The sequence below is a fragment of the Rhamphochromis longiceps genome, linkage group LG3 (assembly GCF_057381845.1).
Source record: "Rhamphochromis longiceps isolate RC_006_pf linkage group LG3, R_longiceps_female_GT1.1, whole genome shotgun sequence".
NCBI lineage: Eukaryota > Metazoa > Chordata > Actinopteri > Cichliformes > Cichlidae > Rhamphochromis > Rhamphochromis longiceps.
Window position 1 is genome coordinate 49,745,711 of NC_140559.1, and position 22,881 is coordinate 49,768,591.

The 22,881-nt window shown below is 41.1% G+C and overlaps 1 protein-coding gene across 13 annotated transcripts in view; it reads left to right on the plus strand.

The window, feature by feature from the left end:
* Positions 1 to 10,161: 10,161 nt before the first annotated feature.
* LOC146675136 (receptor-type tyrosine-protein phosphatase delta-like) overlaps positions 10,162 to 22,881 on the plus strand; it is a 419,238-nt gene continuing 406,518 nt past the window's right edge. For all 13 annotated transcript variants that reach the window (XM_085400208.1, XM_085400214.1, XM_085400212.1 and 10 more), the window contains exons 1-3: positions 10,162 to 10,296; positions 10,501 to 10,616; positions 10,791 to 10,826. The gene's annotated coding sequence lies outside the window, so the exon portion shown is untranslated. The remainder of the gene's footprint in view (positions 10,297 to 10,500; positions 10,617 to 10,790; positions 10,827 to 22,881) is intronic.

Below are 22,881 nucleotides of genomic sequence, written 5' to 3' on the forward strand. Positions count from 1 at the left end.
CTCAACGGGTGAGGTGATATCCGGCAGTTTTATAGGAGGTTATTAAAAAGTTGGAAAATATTCAGTATGCAAATTTTCTTCACTTCACTTGCAAATACATCAAGAACGAGCTGGAGTGAAAAAAAAAAAACAACATTTCCATCTTCTTCTTCTTTTTTTTTTATCAATACAGGGGATAAAAAAAAGATGGGGAAGAAAATTAACAGTACGTTGGGCTGATGCAGCAGATGCACTTCATCTGCATACACACAAACGACTGGCAAGTGACAGTTTGACAATTAGGCTTTCTCTAAGCAAAGGAGGCTTCCTTAAGCTTCGCAGGTGCTCATTTCGAATTCGCAGAACACACAGAGGAAAATGGATTTAGACTTTTAAGCTCTTCCTTGTAGGTAGTCGTTGTATATTTTCATATTAAGTGTCCAGATAATGGATGGAGAGCAATCTTAATGCAGTGTGATCTGATTTGCTGTTTAATTCTGTCTAAGTCACGTAGTTAGCAGAAGTTGTTTTTTCTAATTTATGCCATCAGTGTACATTTTTGGGGTCATTATAATCCATGCTTTTTGCAGAGATCCATCAGCACGATACGAACATTTCAAGGAATGTTGCTCATGTCGTTCCTTGTTTTTTTAATCATCTTTTTGACTGGTGAGCACTAAACAGCCTTTTATCTCCACTGCCTGAGTATGGATGTCTATGTTACAGTCTAACCGCCTTTGATTATGAGAATAAAGTTAACACGATTAAAAGACTGAAATAATAGAATCAACAAATGTCTGCACATATACAAAGTGCAGCCTTTCAAATCACCTATTCACCAACACACTCACACGCTGGCGCGTGGTGCGTAATGTCATAAAGATGACAACGCTCACACCTGCAGTCAAGAACTACTTCGGGGTCGTGTCCCGACGAGAGACTGAGAAGAAACGAGTAAGTGTTAATGTCACGGAGATAAAGACTTTTTGTCTTTCTTCTTCTTTTTGTTGTTGTTGTGTGGAGGCGGCAAAAAAGGAGGGCGACCTAATTAACTCAGTGTGTGAAAGTAGGAGTTTGTCGAAGCCATGCTTTAAAAACAAAAAAGCCAGCAAATGAGAGGTTGCAAGTGGGCATTGCGTGACTTATTTTAGCTGGTTGTTCCAGGGTTTTATTTGAATATAATGACTGGCAGCCAATATCAGTATGTTCTGATAACATCTTCCTCTAGCATCCCCCCAACAAACCCAGAAAAGCATGAAGAAGATTTTGTTTCCTCGAAAAAGCGCCTCCACAGAGCAGCAGCTGTTGCAGCCATGCCACACCAAAATAAACGGGCAATGTGAGGATCTTTAGCTTCAGGTACAGTAACAATAAAGATAGATTTATGCTACAAAGGAAGATGGAAAGCTTTTTATCCATTTTCCAAGAAAACACCAGATAAACAACAGGAGTAGGCACTTATAATATAATTAAATCAAACATTATGAATGCAATCACTTGGGTGTATCTCTATTTTACTAACATTGTTAGAGTGTACATCTCCGTCTATTTGCAATGTTGATACATGTCCCTAATGTCATTCCAAAAACAGCACCACGCCACTTCTTATTAAATTTATCGCCATCTTAATTTAGGTTCTACCTTACCTTCTACTGTACTTCCCACAATATGTAACAATTTGATTATAACGTATAATTACATAGAAATAATAGTGGCGACTTAATACACCAGGAGCACTGTGATAATAACAGCTTTAATAATAATAATAACTAATGTTAATGTAGCTGTGTAATGCTGTGCAGGTCATGTGCTGGGAGGCCATCAGCGTTTACAGTCTGGGTGTCACACACACTGGGTCAGCCGCTCCTTTCCCCACTCATGCTTTCTTTATTCCAGATGAGGGTTTTCCTATGAGTCATCAACTTAACCACGGCATCCCTTGAACCTTAATGACTGAGGAAGGCAAGTGTCAGAAGAAAGGCATCTTGGGGAAGCTGGCTTTCAGTGGCATGCAAGAAGCCAGAAGTCAAGTAGTAAAAGGCACCAGGGTGACTTTCTTTTGATTACTGAAATGCTTTAAAGTTCAGATGTGTTTGTTCTGTCTACAAAAACTTTTTTTTCTCTTTTTCTTTATTTTTTCTTCTATTTTAGAAAAATTGCATCTACTTAAACACACTGCAAGCTGCCATTGTCATAATGTCAGTGTGGAAAGTTTTTGGATCTGCAGCACTAAGAAAAACATTTGATATCATTCTCATTTGATACCGATGTTATTCTAGGTACTTTAATCTCATGTTTTTCCTCTTTTTAAAAAAAAAAACATATTACAGCGTATTCTTTTTTATGGAAATGATGCTACTCACACATCAGCCATTCAGCCAGAATGGAAGTGGACGGCCAAGCTGTCAACTAAATGGACTGAGGTGTCTCTTGCGGAGTTGGGGTTCCCCTTAAGATAGCAGAGAAACTTGACACCCCTGCGATCAAGAGTCAGAAACGAGCCGAGTCCTCGCTGTTCCTCTCTGCCTAAGGGTAAATTGCAGCAGTTTGTCAGGGCAGGGACAAATAAGTAGGCCTTTGAAGTCTAAGCTTAGGGGGCTTCAAACCACTTGGACCAAGTCTGCTTGGCTGTTCCAAGAAGCCAACATTGGAGTGCTCGTGCCAACACAGAAGTGGCACTGCTGGTTCAGTCCCAAAGTGGCACACATGGTAAGGCCAAAAAGATTGATGTCATCTGACTATGACATCTTCTCCTGCAGCCTCGTGTTCTGCCACTGACCAACAAATGTTAACATAGGTTAATCCTGACTGCTGTGAATGTGAAACTTTCAATAGATAGAAGGTGAACAACTCTAAAGACTTCTTTAAGGCTGGTTAGGCAAACTGATAAAATCCATATATTGCATGAATGAAAACGCATATACAATTTAAACAGTACAGTGCAGAATGATTATGTCATCGTGTCTGGGAATTTTTTGCACAGTGGGTCTTGGCTCAGATTAAACAGCATGTAAACATTTTCTGGCAAGGCATACGAGTAATCCCATTTCATTAAGCCATTGTTAACAATGCCTGGTCAACTGTGACTTTTGGACGTGCAAATGAAAGAGAAAAAAGTAACTGGGCTGGAGAACACTTTTCATTTGTCAGTCCTTTCTTGACTGTGATGGGGGGGGGGGGGGGGGGGGGCAAGACTCGTTGTCCAAAAATGTTTCAAATCACATTTAATGAGTCAACGAGACAGAGAGAAACCTACAGCTGGGGACGACCCTCGCTACGTGACAGGGAGTCAGATAGTAGTCATCTAATTGGTGCAGATCTATGCAGTCCCCCGGCAAAAACTTTGTTTCATTTGCTGTTTAACTGACAGTGTCTTTACAATGCCACTATCAAGAGGTTAATCATGTGGGCTATAAGTACTCCGACTGCTGTGTAGTGTCTTGGAGAAAAAGTTTGTCTGGCAACTATTGTAATTTTTTATTTTTTTTATTTTTTTAAGATGAAAGGCTCTAAAAGACCCGTCCAATTAGAATCAATCACAGTCCCAATTCATTCATTTAGGATCCTTTCGCGCAGGACTCCTATTATGCCGAAGGCCTCTGAGGCTTGGAGAAGAATGGATGGCTGTGTATGTAATGGATTACTCCAAGCTCTAATATTTCATTTTAGTCATTTAACTAAACAAAGCCAAGCTGCAGTTGTAGCAGATTTTCCTGCACTGGCAGTAGACGCCACGTTAACATCATATAAGAAATATTAAAAATTCCTCGGCCGAGCGCTGATCACCTGCTGAGCGTCGAAGCGAGAACGCGTGATTTAAAGATACAGATTGTCCAACTAGGCGCCAAATAAGTATGGCTGCCTTGGAGGCTTATAAGCTCCCCTTAGCCAACGTAGCGCGGACGTTCAAACACGGCACGGGCTTTTGAATGTTTTTGTCACTGTTCTCCATCTCTTTCAGCCTGAGCCTCATGAGATGTGATCTCTGAGGACAACAGGAACTTCAGTCTGATATACTGTAATTGCTTGTGACAGGCGACTTCACATTGGTGCTTGCAGCTGTCAGCGTGAATTTTTTGTTGTTGTTGTTGTTGTTGAAATGAACATGTTTGTTAAAAAAAACCCAACATCATAGAGGCATTTGTGCTGTTGCTTTAGCACGGCACGTTGCCAACTGATCTCTTAGTTTCTCTCATCGTTCTTTCTTCAGGCAAGGCCAGAGCGAGGTTAGCTCCCTAATCTAAAGAGAGCTAATGATAGCATCACAGGAGTAGTATACTTCTCCATCTCTTTACCCCCCCCCCTCCTCTTTCTCATCTACATCCTCTCTACTGTACACTTGCCCATTCAGCTCACGTGATTGTATTTCACATCAGACATTCGACAGTGTTCCGAGTAAATCTACACAGACTGTACACTGGAATGCGGCATGCTGGAAATGGCCACATTATTTCATGGTACAAGAAAAATCTGCAAATCTGCTTTGTCCTATAATCCAGCAGTGATCACAAGAGGTATTAAAGAGCTGTGGAGTCGTGGAAGTGCGCCTCTTGAAGCGGGTGTGAGCAAGAGAACATTCCAAATCATTCCTGTCTCCCAGAATAATGCAGTGACTCATAAATATCACCTAACTTCTGTGAACCGAAGTGAATACCAGATACAAAGCACTGAGCATAGCTTCACCCACTCAACTTGTATTTATAGTGCACATTTGGGCAAAACTTCAGCTATATTTGCCCAATCTAATAATGTCAAAAAAATATAAAGATATATACATATGTAAATATAAAGGAATCCCCTTATCCTCCGCCTTTTGTCTGTTGCACCAGTACTGTGAGAGCATTAACCCTGAAATAAAATAAGTAGTGGGCATAAAAAGCTTATAATGTTCAATTCTATACATATGTACTCTGTACAGTGCATTTAAAATGCTTATACAAAATGTTCGCCCCTCTGTGCAAAGCAGATTAATGTGCTATGGTGTGGATAATATAAGGGTTAAAGATTAAAAATCACATAACAGTCAATCTTGGCAGGCTCAGGAAATGAAACGAGTCATGACACATGAAGAAAAGGTGGCTTTTGTAACACAGCTCTCCAGCATGGCGAGCGCAACCTTGGACAATGGAAACAAAGGTTATATTATCCACTTTAAGCAAGTGAGTGGTGACTGCACACAGCAGGATGTGATACGTGGCTCATTATCAAAAATTCTTTCATGTTCAAACTGTTTTGTAAAACCAAACATTATCTCACATTTAGGGGTTTTTCTAAATATATACTCTCTGGCCACTTTATTAGGTACACCTGTTCAGTTGCTCGCTAATCAGCGGATCACATGGTAATGTTAGCATTCAGGCACGTAGGCATGGTGATCACCATGCTGAAGCTGAAACTGAATATCAGAATAGGAAACAACTGTGATTTAAGTGACTTTGACTTTGAATCTGACATGGACGTTGCAAAGCAGTCTGGCCTTTCTCCTCTGACTGTTTCAGAAACTTCTGATCGACTGGGTTTTTCCCACGCAGTCGTCTCTAGGGTTTACGGAGAAAGATCCAAATAAGGAGAAAATATTCCAGTTCAGTGAATGTTCCTTGCTGACACTAGAGGTCAGAGGACAAAGGCCAGACTGCTGTGAGCTGATAGGATGGCAACAATAACTCATTACAACCAAGGTATGTAGAAGAGCATCTGTGAATGCACAAGATCTTGAAGCAGATGGACTACAGCAGCAGAAGATCACTCCTCTTAGCTAAGAACAGGAAACCAAGGCTACAGTTCATATGGGATCACCAAGATTGGATGATAGAAGACTGGCAAAACGCTGCCCGATTAGCTTCCATAAGCAACATGAAAGCATGGATCCACCCTGCTTTCTGTCAGTGTTTCATGCTACTTGAGGTGTAATGGTGTTGGGAAAGTTTTCTTGTTGCACTTTGGTTCCTTTAGCATCATGTAACATGTATTAAACCCCACAGCCTGAATATTATTGCTGACTCTGCCCATCCCTACATAAGCACAGTGTACCCATCTTCAGATAACTGCTTCCAGCAGGATAATGCACCATGCCACAAAGCTGTAATCATCTCGAACTGATTTCTTGAACCTAACAATGGGTTCACTCAGACTTTACAGTCACCAGATCTCAATCCCATAGAGAACCTTTGGGATGCGGCTGGAACATAAGATTTTTACCATGGCCGTATAGCTAAGAAATCTTCAGATATTATGCAATGCTATCATGTTAATATGGTCAAAAATCTCTGAAGAATGTTTCCAGCAACTTATTGAATCTGCCATGAAGAATTAAGGTAGTTCTGAAAGCCAAAGGGGTCCAACCGAGTACTAGAACTGCTGCATGTAAATTAAACTCCTTAATGCCTTTTTGCTTGCTGTACTTCTCCAATCTCAATATATTTAATAACTTGTACAAAGACACACACACGCACACACACACAAAACATGTATCTGTCCATGTAATAAGGCAAAATAAGGTAGGTAAACCTCACCATAGTGCCTTAGCAAAAGGAATCAGTTCACCGCAGAGCAGTGACTGTGAGATGATGCAAGGCTAAGACATAAGGTTTTAATTTGAAAGTTATTTTAAAGATGAAAGTAATACAGTTTTCAGAGTCTGTGTTGATTATTGTAGGCACAGACCCATCCCAACCTGCAGGAAGCCAACAGCCTGAAAACAGACTCAAGCTGAGCCGTAGACCTAATGGTAACCTTTAACAGTTCTCACAAAGGCTTCTGTTTTTTAACAGGAAAATCTTTATAGTCAGTGGATTTAAAAACTAAGAAGTACCTCGTGTTTTCTGATAGTTTTAATATACATACTGTGAACATAAATGCCTTTGAGTCAATGAATGCACAAAAAAAGAAAAAAGACAAACTTCAAACAGCTACTCTGCTTCAGACAGATTGACCTCTAAGTTGCCTGCAGAATGTGTACAGTAACTTCAGCACTTTATTTTTGGTTACAGGATGTAAAGTCTGTAACTTGGCAGAGTTGAAGAAAGTGCAGGTGGTAAACTAGCATGAGTTGAAGAAGAAAAGAACTGGCAAGGTCACCGCTGACCCCACACACCTTAGCAGAGTTCTTGTCACCAAACCGGCATCTCAAAGTCAGCGCAGGTCATTCGTCACCTGCACTACGTGGAATCTCTTCAGCTTCTTTCCTGAGTCTATCCACCTTCATCTGTCTGCAGCTACAAAATAAAGCAAAACTTATTGGGTAGGTGTAGTGGGGCCAGTGCACTCCCAAAGGAAATCTTGGTTTCATCAGACCAGAGAATTTTGTTTCTCACTGTCCGAAAGTCCTTTAGGGGCTTTTTCTCCAAGTGGGTTTTCATTCTCCTCAGTCTATCACCGAGGAGAGGCTTTTGTCTGGCAAATCTGCCATAAAAGGCCCAGACTGGTAAAGCCTACAATTATGATTGCATTTCTGGAAGTTTTTCTCCCATCTCCAAGCAGGATCTCTGGAGCTCAGGCAGAATGACCAAGTTCCTGGTCCCATCATTTATTAAGGTACTTCTCCAACATTTGCAGGCAACCGGTTTCGAGGAACTTATATTTAAGAAATGTGAAGGCTACTGTGGTCTTGGGAACCTTCAGCGTGACCTATTTTTGTAGCCCTCCTCATATCTGTGCCTCTACACATAAGTCCAGCAGGATGCATGGGTTAGATATTGTGTGCAGACAAGTTTCTCTTTCAAACTTTCCAATGTTTGACTTAATTCAAGGTCTAGAAACACCTCAAGGTTTACTTTTAGTTTTATTATGCATTGTCTATGCAACAACTGTAAGATCCTTAGTTTGCGTGTTGCACAGGTAATAAGATAAGATAAGATAAGATACCTTTATTAGTCCCACAAGGGGAAATTTCATGTGGTTAAAGTTACCTTTAGTCTTACCTCTTATAGTTTTGGATTAATTTGGATAACTTAAACATGGGCTACATATATTCCCCAGTTCGCTATGTTTTTTAAAGAAGATGATAAAGTAAGCCTTTTCATCCACAGCCTAAACTAAGCTATCATTTGCAAGCACGAATTACAACTATCTAAAGTGTCAGCTTTAACAAATTCACTTGCAGAGATCAGATGATTCCACTTTCAAGTATTTTCTCAGTAGGAATTTTCTGCAGCGTAATTAGTTTAAAAAAAAACTTGCACCTTCAGCGAGGCCTCGGGAGCAGCTCGAGATCAGTGCTTGTGAATTGGTGAGCTACGGAATAAATGGAAACGCTGCACTTGATAGCGGAACGATGTCAGCTTCTATAGTAATGAGCAAATAATCGCCATCTTTGCTCGAAAAGAACTCTTCCAGGATACTGAGAATTTTTTGCTATTCACCATCACAAATTGTGTTTTTCTCATTTTAGCAAGAACTTCTCCCCTCTCACTTCTCATCAGGTTTTATTGTGATGAATACAATAAAACCTGTGATGGACTGATACTTAAGAAACAGTCAACTACATTTTAGCTGCTCAAGTACTGACAGATACATGAAGTCATTTCTCACTGCAATTTTTAAGGATTCACTGACTTTAATGTGAAAAAAATGGTAGTCATTAATGTGTTCCTAGTTGTATCATATACTAAAATGATGCAAGAGGCCACTGTGCCGTTATTCTGTCTTACTGAATACTATTAAAAATGTGTATTTTCCATAATATATATGTATTTTCTATCTGTGGAGCATTTCACTGCATGGATTTCCAGCCAATGGCGGGCTCCAAATATATTAGGTATACCTTTACAATGTTCATCATTATAAAGGTATACTAACCCAACAGTTGTATTTTGACAGCAAACACCACACTGTCTTTGGAAAAATTGTACTTGTGCTTATTCCTAGATGACAGTAGTTGCAGTGGGCTTGAATTTACTTAGTGTAAGTAACACTGGATTTTATTGCTGACCCAGTTTCATGGCAAAAACATGTCAAAACTACTTTTAGACCAAGTCTTACGGCGCGATCCAGTTCTCAGTAAACGCCACTGTGTTGCCAGACTCCTTATCCATCCATCCATTGGAAGCATAGTGTTTTTCCCCCCTGAGATGACTGTTAGTTCAGCACATAACGATAAATCGCAAGTCATTATTTTCTTTGAATGTGAAATCCTAATCACTAAAGTCAATGAAAGCTGCAATATTAACATATATCAGTTCTTCTTCTTCTGCTTATTCAGTTCAAGACTGTGGGGCTGGAGCCTATCGCAGGTGCCACAGGTGCTGATGTGGGGGGGTACACCCTGGACAGAACACCAGCCTGTTACAAGGCTAAAACACAGACAGAAAACTCTTGTACTCACATTTACAAGTAATTTCTAATCACCATTTAACAGAAAAACTAAATGCATGTCTCTGGTAGGACGCAGGAGCTTCTGGAGAGAACCCACGCAGAGATGGGGCCCTGCCCAGATGATGGACTGTGCCACCATCATGCTCGGGTTATCATCATATAAAAGTAAAATATCGTCCCCCTGAACTGTGCCCAAGGACATAATCACCATAATAAACTTGTCTAATTCAAATAAAGTGTAAAATAAATTGCTCCTGATCTAGTGATGATAGCGTTAGCTTAGATGGAAAGTATTTTTCTAGATCTGGGGAAGTTGTTTGAAACACTGTTGCTGTTTTGAATCTTTCACTTACAAAAACTCTACTTTTGAAAGTTTGGTGCTTTTCCCCACTGTCTTGGTACGTAATGCTGTTAAATTGTTATGTAACGTCAGCATGCTTTAAAAACCAGCAATACATTTTAGAAGTTGCGTCGCCTGTTTGGTAAAGCGTCTCCCTCGCTGACCCGCTTGTGATCTGTGTTGCTAAATGTAGCTCCTGAACTAAAGTGAGGCCCCTGCTTCAGGGTTTATTTGAACAATTTAGAGCTGTCAATGCACAACATGCACAATGATGGGCTCGTAGCTCAGATGGCAGCTTAACATTAACACTGAGATTTTTTTAAACATTTGATAATGAGGGTATACACTTGGCTCCAGCTTTTCACAGTGCTGGGAAACATCCCAGTCTCAGCAGCTCTTCTAGCTGGCCATCAAGCGGCCAGACTGCGTAGTGCAGCTTTGGAGCGCAGCATCCCAGGTCTCCTCTCTCCCCCCCTCCCTCCCTCTCTCGCTTTCGCTCCCGCCGTCGTCGGCAGCTGTGTGTGCGTGCGTGCGTGCACGCGCGCGCGCGCGTAGAATCCGACAGCACGCCGGGACTGCGTTTCCTAAGGAAAGCTCAGCTCTCAGTTTTGTGCCCGTCTTATTGCCGCTCTCATTGTCTTTGTCGGCAGTGATAAAGAGAGCAGGTACCATCTGTCCATTCCGCCAATTTATTGCGAGTTGCCTTTTTTTTTATTGTTTGCTCTCCTTCACAGATGTTAGGTCAACACTTTTTGGGTGGTGGTGGTGTTGGTGTTGGGGAGGGGGGGACTCCTGGTTCTAACGGAATTTGTTGTGGCTTCTTCTTCTTCTTCTTCTTCTTCCTTTTTTCGGTCTCTTCTCTCTTTCAGTTCATTCGGGGGCCTGTTTTTGGAATAAGAAAAAGGCATTGCTGTTTTCTGACTTTGAGTGAAGAAAGAAGGGACTCCTCTGGAATTTCCTAAGGAATTTATTCGGACAGCCCATGGTAAGTGGAGATTTTTGTACACAGAGATATGTACATATACATTTATTTAAAAAAAAAAAAGGCTTCACGTTTGAGAAGACACCCAGCTATCCATTACTAAGTTGGTCTCTTTGAATGAAAAATAACAACACGAAGCGCATCCCTCATTTTTTTATTTTCCTTTTTTATCTACAGTTGCGAGGGCTTTGCATTCTTCCGCCTGGGTATAGAGTAAGTAGTACTTTTTCTTTTCGTATTCTGTCAATTGCAGCCGAGAGCGGCTCGTCATGTTTTCCATGTGTGGAATAAAGTGTCGTTTTTTTCTGTGTCCGCTCCAAGTTCTGTGTCGTGCCGCGATGTGAGTAGGAGCCCGGGGTGTTTTTTTTTTTAAATTTCATTTTTTGCACATCTTTGCTTTGGAGGGATGTTGTGGAGAATGTGGCGCAAACGCAACGTGCACCGGGCTGCCGCTCGCTGTTACACTCCAGATGGCGGCGAGATATTTAACAGAATTTATATCGTCAACATTTATAACACGTACTGCGCTCACACGGACACACAAAATAGAAATAGAGAGAGAGACAGGGGGAGAGAGCCATCTTTGCCCCGAACGATGCTCTGCCCGCTCCGGAGGATGCGCGGGCACGCATAAACAAGCTGGAAATGTGTGCGTGTGTGTTAAGGGGGGGTTATTCTGTGCCATAGTTGTGGGACGTGTTGAGAAAGTTTGGTGTAATGTTTGCTTCTGCAAACTGAGACGATTTGCTTAGTCTATCTATGAATGCATGCGTACGTGCGTGTGTGCGCGCGCGTTGATGCGTGCCCAAGAGCTCCTGACTCAGGTGGTGTAGCCGGTGGGTGGGCTGTGACTCACCCAGTTTACCCATTTTGCTGCTGTTATCTGACAGGCTTTGATGCCAGATTTGACTGGTGACTGACAGTGGCTCATGCGCAGTAGTGTGTCAGGACATGCCTGTGTTTTTTGTTTTGTTTTTTTATTTTTTTATTTCCTCCCTCCATCACTGCCTGATTTGGGCGTTCCATAATTTATGCGATCCCTTTCCTGCGTTAAAGAGTTTTTCTTTTTTTCAGACTACTACTGACAAGTGATTCATATATAGCCAATTACCCGTGATTTGCACTCATACTTTGCAGCCCGAGGGAAAAAAAAAGAAAAGTGGAAAGCCTCTAAAAAGCAAGATAATGAAGTGAAAAGTTTGTGGTTCCTCGGTATTTTGTAGCAAAGAGAAGCATTCGCAAATGAGGGCAAGGACAGCCAGTCAGAGAGATGTGTCTTCGCTGGCTAGTGTAGAGTGACAGGGGGCTAAGTGAGCATGACCATCAAGGAGAGGTAATAGCATTACGGTCTGCCAGTCATGAGGCAGTGCAAGAGATACTGTTGCATTTCAAAAGGAACTAAATGGGTAAGCAGAGGAAACTGTGACACAGGGTCCACTAAAATGTAACGCATAAAAAAGGCACTAATGTGGCTCAGCAACACAGTTTTTATTCATGCAGATGAGTTTGTCTTAATATTAAGCTGCTTTATTGAAAAAAGACTTTACTCATCCTAGTTTGGAATGTAATTAAGGGTTGCTTATCATTATTCTAATCCCTAATGATCTGTCAGTTTAAATATTTGTGTCTTTCTTTCTTAAACCAGTTCAAATTAGAAGGTAATCACGTATTATCATTAAAAAACATCTCTAGTAGAAGTAATTATATGAAGGTAATAATGTTGCCAAATCTAGAAGGAACATCAGGTGAAGTGCTCACACCCTCTTTAGATGACCAGCAAATTGCAATATGGGAAAAAGTAATGCTGAAAGTCAGTGGTCACGCAGCTCAGGTGTCCCTGTGAGTAAACACACATTTGAGCATAAAGCGGATTTGAATCATTTGCTGCAAAGCTTTCCACAGATTAGTCCTAGGTAAGATTGCCCCCTCCCTCCCTCCTCCCTCGCCATCATCACTTCATAAACTGGAAACATTCCGCAGCTTTTCCTCCATCTTGCCTTTGAGTGATGCTCCCAGACCCACTCGCCAAGCCCACATCAATCACTGCTGGATGGGATTTAAGCTGTGGCCGGAAATCATAAGCAGGAGAAAGACAGGTGGGCTTGCTCACAGTTGCGTCCTCCACGGTGACCCCCCCACCAGATCAGCATCCAGCGTTGTCAGCTACAGAGCTGCACTTCTGCCACTTCTGCAGATCCTTTTCTCTCATTAATTATGCCCTAACATAGTTTGCTCTAGTGTGACCGTGTTGACAACACACCCACTTTTCCTTTTGCCTGTGTTAAGGTTCAAAATATTGGGGATGGAGACAAGAGAAAAACCACAATAACAACACTGGTCCGGCCGGGTTGAGTCAAACGATGATTTTAATGAACACACGCGTGGGAGATGGACACTGATGCAGACAGCCTCAAAATCTCAAAATGGTGGAGCATTGCTCAAACTTTTATAGCCTCTGGTGCCTCCACCTTATCATACAAAGCCTAAACATTCACATGCTTTCTCTCACACAGCGCCTAAGCTACGACCTTGGCTCCCTGTTTATCTGCTCCTGCTGAAATGGGGCAGAAAACTCCAGCACACTCTGTTCTCTTCTACTCAGACAAATTAGATTTCTTATAACTCAGCAGTATAATGCATCATAAAACAATATCATTCATTCACAACAAGTCAGCAGTTTAATGTAATGCAAATCAGTTTAACTAATGCAATAGTTATCAGCTTCTTCTAATTCAGGAGAATAATGCAAACTAAAACTACATAATAATTCACAATCTTTAATTAGGGGTATAACATGGCATAAAATAATATTATAATCTAACACCTGCTTGCACGTCCCTGGAGAGAATCAGGAATAAGCTGTAATTATGGTTTATAAACTTCATCCAGGTGACATAATCAGGGCATGGCTGAGACAGCAAGGGGCTGTCATAACAGCTGCTAATACATGTATAGCTGTTTTTCCTTTCATTCCTCAGACTGTCTAACTGTACTGACACGTGTTTGTCACATGGATGCGCCGCAAACAAGCAAAACTACAGCATTCGTGTAGGTATATATGGATTTTTAAAGAAAACGGGCACACACAGTATCGTGAAAGTGCAAACACTGGCTAGTTCTCTGCAAAAAAAAAAGAAAAAAAAGTGGGCTCAGTACATCTATGGAAACGTAGTGTCTATATTATCTTCGTGCGCTTGCTGTTAGGAGCACCTTGATTGCGGTCCAAGGCTCGGCAAGCCGAACGCCCGGCTCCCAGGGGCCGTTTTATAATGAGGATGCACTGTCAGATAATTAGATACACCTGGCGCAGGCATTTTCAGGAAATTTTGATTCATCCCAAAATAAAATGCCTGCGCCTGCCAACATGAAAGCAAGCACAAAAAAAAAAAAAAAATCCCGCTGTCACATTGCCTCTCCTCTCATGGTGGCAATGTTTTATTTATTTATCCGCATCTTAATGCTCTTGGATGAGGCAGGCTTCATTTTGTGCTAGCTGATGCATGGGCTGCCAAAGTTCCACGTCTCTTGCAGAGCGAGCTTCTCACTCATGAGGGTGTCGCTGTCCCTTCATGGACACAGCCTCTCCGAAACTGGATGTTCTGATGCCGTCACATTTAACAACTCCCTTGGCTACTTGGCACAAAATGCATCTCATTGAGATTCACACACGGCCACATGACAATACAAACCCATTCCCCGCGTGGATGTGCGCGAATATGCGCGTCACACAGTCTCAGATGTGGTTTGTCACATGACTGTTAATAAGAACAGGATGATATTTATCCCCCCCTCCCTCCCCGACAGTGTGTGTATTGACCTTTTGCGCTTCCTTGATGATATTTCAATACGTACGTGAAATATTGGAGATTTAGGAATTTGATAGATGCAACTAATCAGTTATTTTATGCACACTCTGGAAGAATTGAATGATGAGTGGAATTCACTTCAGCAAGCCGGCACACTCGCACACATTTATTCGCAGGCCCAATGCACACAAGTACAACCTTAAATGTTTCGTCTCTTCTTAGCTGTTGATTAGAAAACGCTCTGTGAGATGAAACCCTCTCACCTGTGCTGTTTATTTATCAGACACCGGGCTCCAGTCATAAATCAGACACTCATTAAGTTGTTAAACAACAACTTTTTCCTCGTGCAGGAGATGTCAGTGCTATTAAGTCTGATGTATGTGATACAGTAGGAAGGTGAGCCGTTGCAGATTGCTCATGTTATCCAATTAAGAGCGGTTTATTAATCCTTTTCTTTCTTCACGCTGGTCACATTTTAATTTAAAAGCCCAGCGTTGATATTGAAGTTAATGTTAAACAATAAAAAAATAAATTTAAAAAAGGCATTACAAGTGATCAGGATAGACTGATGTTATATAAGTGGCACAGATGAAATGTACTTTTTTGCCATCTGATAGCTGGGTAACCACATGTCAAGTCTTATCTGAGAGCAATCAATATTTGCCTTCTCCAGGTTAGAGCCCAGTAAGCCTTGATTAATGACTACAAGTTTGCATCATAACACGCCAACAAAAAACACTGAGTCTGAAGTCTACAAGGGAATGTACAGATCTGTTTTCCTGGCAAAATTACGTATTATTGTGAAGATACTGTAAAGTTTCAAAAGATGTCCTTGGCCTGTGCAAGACCTGTTCTTGGTTATACAACATGTTTTTGTGTGTGTGTGTGTGTGTGTGTGTGTGTGTGTGTGTGTGTGTGTGTGTGTGTGTGTGTGTGTGTGTGTGTTTTTGCAGTAGCAGCAGCTATCTGATGCATGGTCATGTATCGTAATGTTTTTCCAACTTTGCACCCTGAACCAGACTGTGTAAGAGGAAAAAGGAAGAAAACTGTTGAATGGACAGTGTTGTTAGATGAAATGTGCCGTTAGCTAGCATTAGCCATCATAACCTGCTTATTATACTGCACGTAAACAAGTAAGACTGTAGCAAATCGCTTCGAGTAATAAACTGAGGAAAAAAAATATCATGTTATATTATGGAGACTGTAAAGTTAGCATAAGTGCTCCTAGTGTTAGCTGTCGAAGAAATAAGATATATTTTATAACAGTCTGAAGCATGACAGAGTAATGTAGTCTTTCTTTTTAAAACTCTGGGCACACTGACTGCCAAAGTATATGTCAACACATGCATTATTAAAAGACAAACAGTTCAAATCATTGACTCAGTGTTATCTGAAGAAGTAGCTAATGCATGCTAACAGCTAGCATTAGCCACCATAAGCTGCTTACTGTACTGCAACAAAACAAGTACGATTGTAGCAAATCACTGTTAGTAATAAACTGAGAAAAAGCATATCATGTTAATGATTGACCTAATTAACAACGAGTAAATGAAACAGCATGCTATTTTGCTTTCAAAGGTGAATTTGGTTTTCTCTGTCTGCAAATCATTTTTAGATTAAATTTAGAGCAGTTTAAGTTGAAAGAAAAAAGGTTTATTTAAGCAATAAAACTAGTTTTCAGGATCTGGAAAGGATGAATTTACTCTTGTTTTCTTTCATTTAGTTATTTAGCTGAAATTGCACATTATATTAAAAAGACTGTAAATTTATGATAGGTGCTTTCAGTGTTAGCTGTCCAAGAAATATGATATCTTTTATAACAGTCTGAAGCATGACAGAGTAATGTAATCTTTGGCTACACTGATAGCCAAAGCATACGTCAACACATGCATTACTGACTCAGTGTTATCTGAAGAAGTAGCTAATGTATGCTAACAGCTAGCATTAGCCACCATAAGCTGCTGATTATATAGCAGATGTTTGTAGCAGACAAACATCTGATGGAATTATATTCAGGAAAGGCACAATTCATTGATCATTAATCAAACTTATTATGGGTTTTTTAAATTATTTTTTGCTAACTGTAGCATTAATTACTCATATATGACAGCCACCACTCTCTGGTAATACATGATTTAAGATGAAGCTTAAATTCAGCACCTCTATTAAAAGATGATGCAAGCTCTATACCGTCATGTGATCTGTCAATAAAGTTGCTTTTAATTTCTTCCACCATTGGTGATGTAAATCTTTGGCTAGTCCACAGTATTCCGTGCAGTACTGAAGGGTGTCATATTTTTGACCTACACAAATGCAATTCTGTAATATGTAAATTTCATGGCATTTCAATGAATTATTCAGGGATGGTTCATGATGCATTAGCAGTGCTAAGTATTCTTTATACAACCATATGATGGCAGTTATGCTATCTGTGAGATGATGTTCCTTGTATTTCTGCTGAGCTTTAATTTGACCATGGCTGTCTTGATCTTGAACCAGCAGAAAACACTGTTTGGTTAGAGCGCTTTTGTTGTAAATTTGCTGTTACCTAATTTCTCTAGCAGTGCTTCTAATCCAAGCTCAATCATGCGTGATTAGAAATTCATCTCAGCCGCCAACGTTGTGGTGGATGTTTTCCTTCCCTGCTCGACTGTCGGCTGTATTGTTGTTGTAGAAGGAAAATCTGGTCTGCATTGTGCTGTTAAAATTGAAAAAACAAACAGAAAAAAATATTAAATAGAAAAGCATTGCCTTCTTGCTCCCCTGACATGGCAGGAAGTGACAAAACTGATGGATACCGACCAAAGACAAAGGCAAGAGGAAAATGCTATAGATGTGCTGCCTTGAGTCACAATCCCTGTTGAAGTAGGGTGAATGCGAGGATTCCTGAATGTCATGCAAAGAAATGCAAAAGCAATTGGAACTGCAGGCTTGTTTTTGTTTAATTGTCGGGAAAAAATCAATATATTATAGTAATGAAATATGAATGATTGGAATAATTCTACAAAGCTACTATTTTCTGCAAAGCTGCTGCACTGGAGTTGGCTGAATGGGCATTCATGATATCATCGCCTTTACCGCTAGTTATTTCGGCACGATAGCGTCTAGCTGCGATAACGACTTGGTGTGATTTCAGAAGCGTAAACGCCAGTGTAATCTTACAGCCTGACCTTTATGTAAGCCACGTGTACAGCGCCAAGGTGTTATTTTACCTCCATACATGCGATTGCTTTGGCATACCTCAGCCATCTGGCATCTTGTGAGAGTTTAGAGGGCACTGGTATGTTGAATATTGGCCTTATAGTCTACTGGGATATGGAGGCAAAGAAGAAAACAGAAAGGAATAATGCAGGCAAGCTGGAGCCAGGGTACTCTGCACAGTTCGATGCTGCTGCCTCTACCCGACATGAACAAGAGAAATCAATTAGACCTACTCGGTTGCTATCCAAGGGACTTCCACCATGGGAAAGGGTAGAGCGAATCAAAGCATTTGGAAAAAACAAAAAGAAAGTAGCAGAAGTGGAAAGTGAACTCGAGTGGCAGCTTGTGGGCTTCTTTGTCAGATCATCCGCCTCTGACCTAAAGATAAGATTCATTTTCTCTGTGTACATCCCAGACTTGATTATGATTCCAGACACTTTCCAATCTCTCTTTCTCTTTTTTTCCAACACCGATGCCAACTTTTTTTTTCTCTTACTGTCCTTTCAGGTCAGTAATGAGAAAAAAGAAAGGCTGACAAAAATGCACCTTATAAAGGATACTTTGATGAAGCCTTAGCTGCAAATAGAAGAAATCTCAGTTGTCCCAGCAGCCTCAGATTCACACTATTAGATTTTTATATTCATACCTTGAACCCATTCCGGTAGTCACTTGGAGGTCACTGTGAACAATATTTCTTCTGCACACCGTGATGGGCTCCACATTATTGTTTTGCTGAAGAGAGGAAACAAGTTAAACTTTTTAAGGGTTTAGTTTTAGAAAAGTTTTTATTTGGTTTTTATAGGGGGGGGGGAAACTGTCTCAGGTGCCTTAAGATAAAAAAAAAAAATCTTCATATTGGATATGAAATAGTCCAACCACTGTGGTAGGATCAGTGAGGCTTGTATCCACAGCATATAATTTATTAATAGTATTTTACAGCCAGCTAAAGAACAGTAATGTAAGAATATGCAGAGCCACGGCAAATATAGAGATCCTGTAAAGTCCACTTCCCAAATTTGACTAAATAGATATTTCAACTCTATACGTGAATTTCCCAAAAAATCCTAGAGAAAATTCTTGAATAGCTGCCGGAGATGAGGCAATCACATGAGGCAGCTCGTGCTTTATGCATATTTTATTGAATGAAGCTGAGCTCTGTTCTGTAAATACAGAGGTTGAGAGTGCACAGCATGGATTTCATAGACCCCAGCGGCCATATTGTCTTTGATCAGACTGAAAAAGGACATGTTTTGATCAAGCTCTAACTTGGACATTTAAATCAAACCCCTGACAGAGTCAGCAGCTCCGTGGCTGCAGAGTGTAATCTCCACACGTAGGAGAATGTGGACATCCCTGGAAGTGTGTTCGAGCCTATTATATTGTACCTTTTGAAATCTTTTTCTCCCCCTTTCCCCTTGATGAATATCTGCCACTTGGTGATAGTGGAGAGGAAATTCAATTTGACAAAGAAGACCTGTCTCATGGAGTCTTTTAAGCGATTATGATCGCGCAAAGTCAGCAATGTAACAGACCTGGAAGGATTAATGAACAAGATTTTTTTTGCCCCCTGTGTAGCGATTTGAAGTTGAGGGAAAAACGATGACCACGTCCTCAATAAATGAGTGACATTTCAGCTTTAAAAGTTGTACTCTGTCTGTAATCCTGTGTGTACAGTTAGCTCAGTCCCCCCTGACAGAGCACACATGTAAACACAGCACCCCAACCTCGCACTCAGTCCTGCTGTAGGTTTGGCTGTGGGTGCTCGGCAGATCCCTCGGCATCATGAGAGAATAACAATGAGGGTTTTGGGAGGGATCAGTTCCCCAGCAAAGAGCCATACTGGGTAGGGTTTATGTAAGACCCTGGCTTCCTGAGCTCTCTGCCAGTTTAAGACGACAAACAAATGGTACCGAGGATACCGACGTTGCCAGAGGGGTGGGTGGGAGGGATTGCATCTCCTCATGCTCTCCCCACTGCTTCATCCCCCCCTTCACACAAACACCCTCCCTCTGTTCATACCCGCGCCTGGTTATGTGTTGTGGCTTGTGATACTGGGTCTCATGTGTATCCGTGCAAGTCGAGTGTGCTTTCACGCCATTTGTTGGCTTTGCAACGCTGTAGCCCACTTTGAAGCCACTGCCTTTCCTCGTCATCCTCTTCACTCTTTGTTTTCCTCTTCATATGTTCCAGTGAAAGAAGGCTGGGATCTGTCGAAACCTATCCTTTCTTCTGTCCAGCTTGTCAGCTGTTTTCCCCCCCCAAAAATATCTTTATTTATTTATTTATTAACGGGTTTTTTAGGGTAAGCTGCCGCAAAGGTTCCCTCAGCCTCGACACCAGAGTGGTTCTAAAAACGTCCGAAAAAGACGGACGCTAAAGCGTTGTCCTTTTTGGATAATCTAATTTCGCTTTTTTTCCCATCAGTGTTTTCTGTTTCCACTCGATGCAGCGTTTCTAACGATGTGATTCCCATCATAGCCTGACTGCAGCTTGCCGAGGAATTAAATTATCTTTCATTAATTATTAAAGCATTATAAATAGAGCTAGATGTGCTTAACCCAGTTTAAGTATCTTTATAAATAGCTATTTCTGTAGTTATTTCTACAGAAATCAAGCCTGGGATAAAAGAAAAAGTGAAAACAAACACCACATTCACAATCTGTGCTGAGAGACAAACTTACCTAATCGTGATTAAAGGTGGTGAGGCTTCTTGATTTTTAACCTGGATGCCCAAAGGTGCCAATCCAACTCAGGCAAAGACTCATTGTAACAGGGATGGCAACACTGCATCCAGCTACAGATAAGACAAAAGCCTACCATCCCTTGACGTCAGGTGTATTTTTAGTAAAAGCATCTAGCACGCTGCATGTGTGCCGTCTAGATTTCACAACAGAAGGCATCACAACAGAAGTCCGCTATTTCAGTCGGATGCATCTGGACTGAAAAATGCGGATGATGCGTTAAGCAAATATCTTTTCCTGGTTAAAAGTTACAGTACTGAACATCAGCTTTAAAGACAAACTGGAAGATTAAGTCAAATCAAGTCAATACATGCGGATGAAAGTTGATTTGGGAAATATCCCAAAGACACAAAGCGATGCCAGAACTGACACAAAGAAAAGGGCAGCTTCTCAATCATTTCGGTCCCTGGATGCTACGAGGAAGACATATTGCACGCAGTGTCTTCTGACATGCAGCAGTCCAGAACAAGGCCTCCCTTTTATTCCTGCGTAGCACAGAAATACACCATAGATAACATTAGGATCCATTGAGTTGGGAGTAAGGGAAAATCGATGCAAGGTGAAAATTAAATTTGGCCCAAAGAGCCTTTAGGCAGAGTGCAATTTGAAAACACATCTTTTATTTTCCCCCGGGTGTCTGATTGAGGCTGGCAGGAGATGGACAGTGGATTTAACGGTCATAGAAAAGAAAAAAAAGCAGCGGCATGTTGCAAGCAAAAGAGGGAAACACCCTCCTCTCACTTCTAATGTGCCTCCCCTTTGATTGTCTAATTCGGTTAGGGCCGTGCGTCCCTTATCGGATCATATCAAAGGTCAGAGGCGTCCTGTAGACAAATCAATCTCCCCGTCTGAGGAGGTGCAGAGGAAGCATGGATTGAGAGAGAGAGCTGATCCATCTAGTGGGTAGAAGGAAGGTGGGTGAGGAGAAAGAGAAGTGGGGGCAAAGAAAAATTATGGCATCTGCTGCTCGGAGAGAAGTGGGCGGGGAAGGTGAGATTGAACTGTTGACTTGGGGAATGCAATATGCTCTGAGAGAGGGGAAGAAAAAAAAGAGAGAGTTGACATTATTGCTCACGAGATAAGTGCAATTATTTGAGAAGCTCTGGCACATTATAAGCTACCGGACTAGCACACAGATGAGCCGTTAGTGCGTTCCGAGTTGGTCGGACTGTTCCAAAAACAACATGAGTAGTTTAAAAAAAGAAAGAAAAACAGCTTTGTGGTGGCCACCACTGCCTAGCGGTGTTATTGCTGTGTTCTAATAGGTGTAATAGGGCTGTTCGATATAACGATATATATTGGATGACGATATATAAAAACGTCTATTGTTTCATTTTACGCTATCGTTTGTTTCGTGGTGTCGCAAAATAAACTGTTTACGGCAATATTTCTTCACCGTTCTGATGGTCACTGTAGTGGCTGCATTAATTTTTTAAAGTTCTCTCTTTCTCTTATATTTTATATAACCACACTACGGACGGACAAGCGCCTGTTTTTATGTGTTGTGGTTAGCAACAACGACACCATCGCGTGTCCGCTTGTTTATGTTCCACATAAACCTTTCACAATAAAGCTCAAGATCCTGTTGAGACTTTTCAAAATAAACTGAATCACGTGAAAGAGCAGATTATTTACGGATGAGAATTAAAAAAGAACCGTCAGGTGCTAAAAAATAGACCTTAGACTCAAACTCCAGCTACATGACGCGCAGCTGGAAACACTTCCCGCAAGTCGAGCTGCCCGAGATTCACATAATTTACAGAAAATGTTACATTTTTATGATTTATATCGTTAGAATTCTTATATCGGGATATGAGATTTTGGTCATATCGCACAGCCCTAAGGTGTAAAGATAATCCAGTGGTTGCACTTTGCTTAACGCTTGGCTTCCCTCATATAATTTGGCTTCCCTCGTACAGTTGGAGTTTGTTTACAGCGCTTCAGTTTCGTGCATTAAGCTGTTTTGATAGCATCTTGTGTGCAAGGTCACAACTAATGCTGATCAAACGTGCAGTGCTGTCATTATTTTTTGCAATGAACGCGTCTTTATTGAGCTCTGTATACAATTTTAAATCTATTACACTTTTGGCTATATTTTGTGAAGAAAAAGGTTGTTTTCGCCGCTCTTGTTAAACCGCTGTTTATCATTCTTTTCATTCCTGAACAACCCTGAATATTTTTAACCAGTACGCCAGGCCTCTCAGAATGCCCATTAACAAATAGTCATAATTAAACCAACGATGCATAAAACAGTCCGGTGGTGAGCAGCAGTCTTGGGCAAAGTTTATAGGTAAATATAAATCATCCACGGTTTAATGCCAACTGCATGTTTAACTTGGTCCCGTTGAGTGCCTAATTAGTTCAATTACTTTCAACCCTGCATGGAGTAGCGCATGCAGAATGCACCCAGGTTGCCCTCTGATCTTTTTACATTAAATGGCAAGCGTGTATTTCCTCCTGTAAGATTAAAACTCGCTGTGTAATAACTCACCGGAGCCTCCCCTCCAGACACTGCTGCAG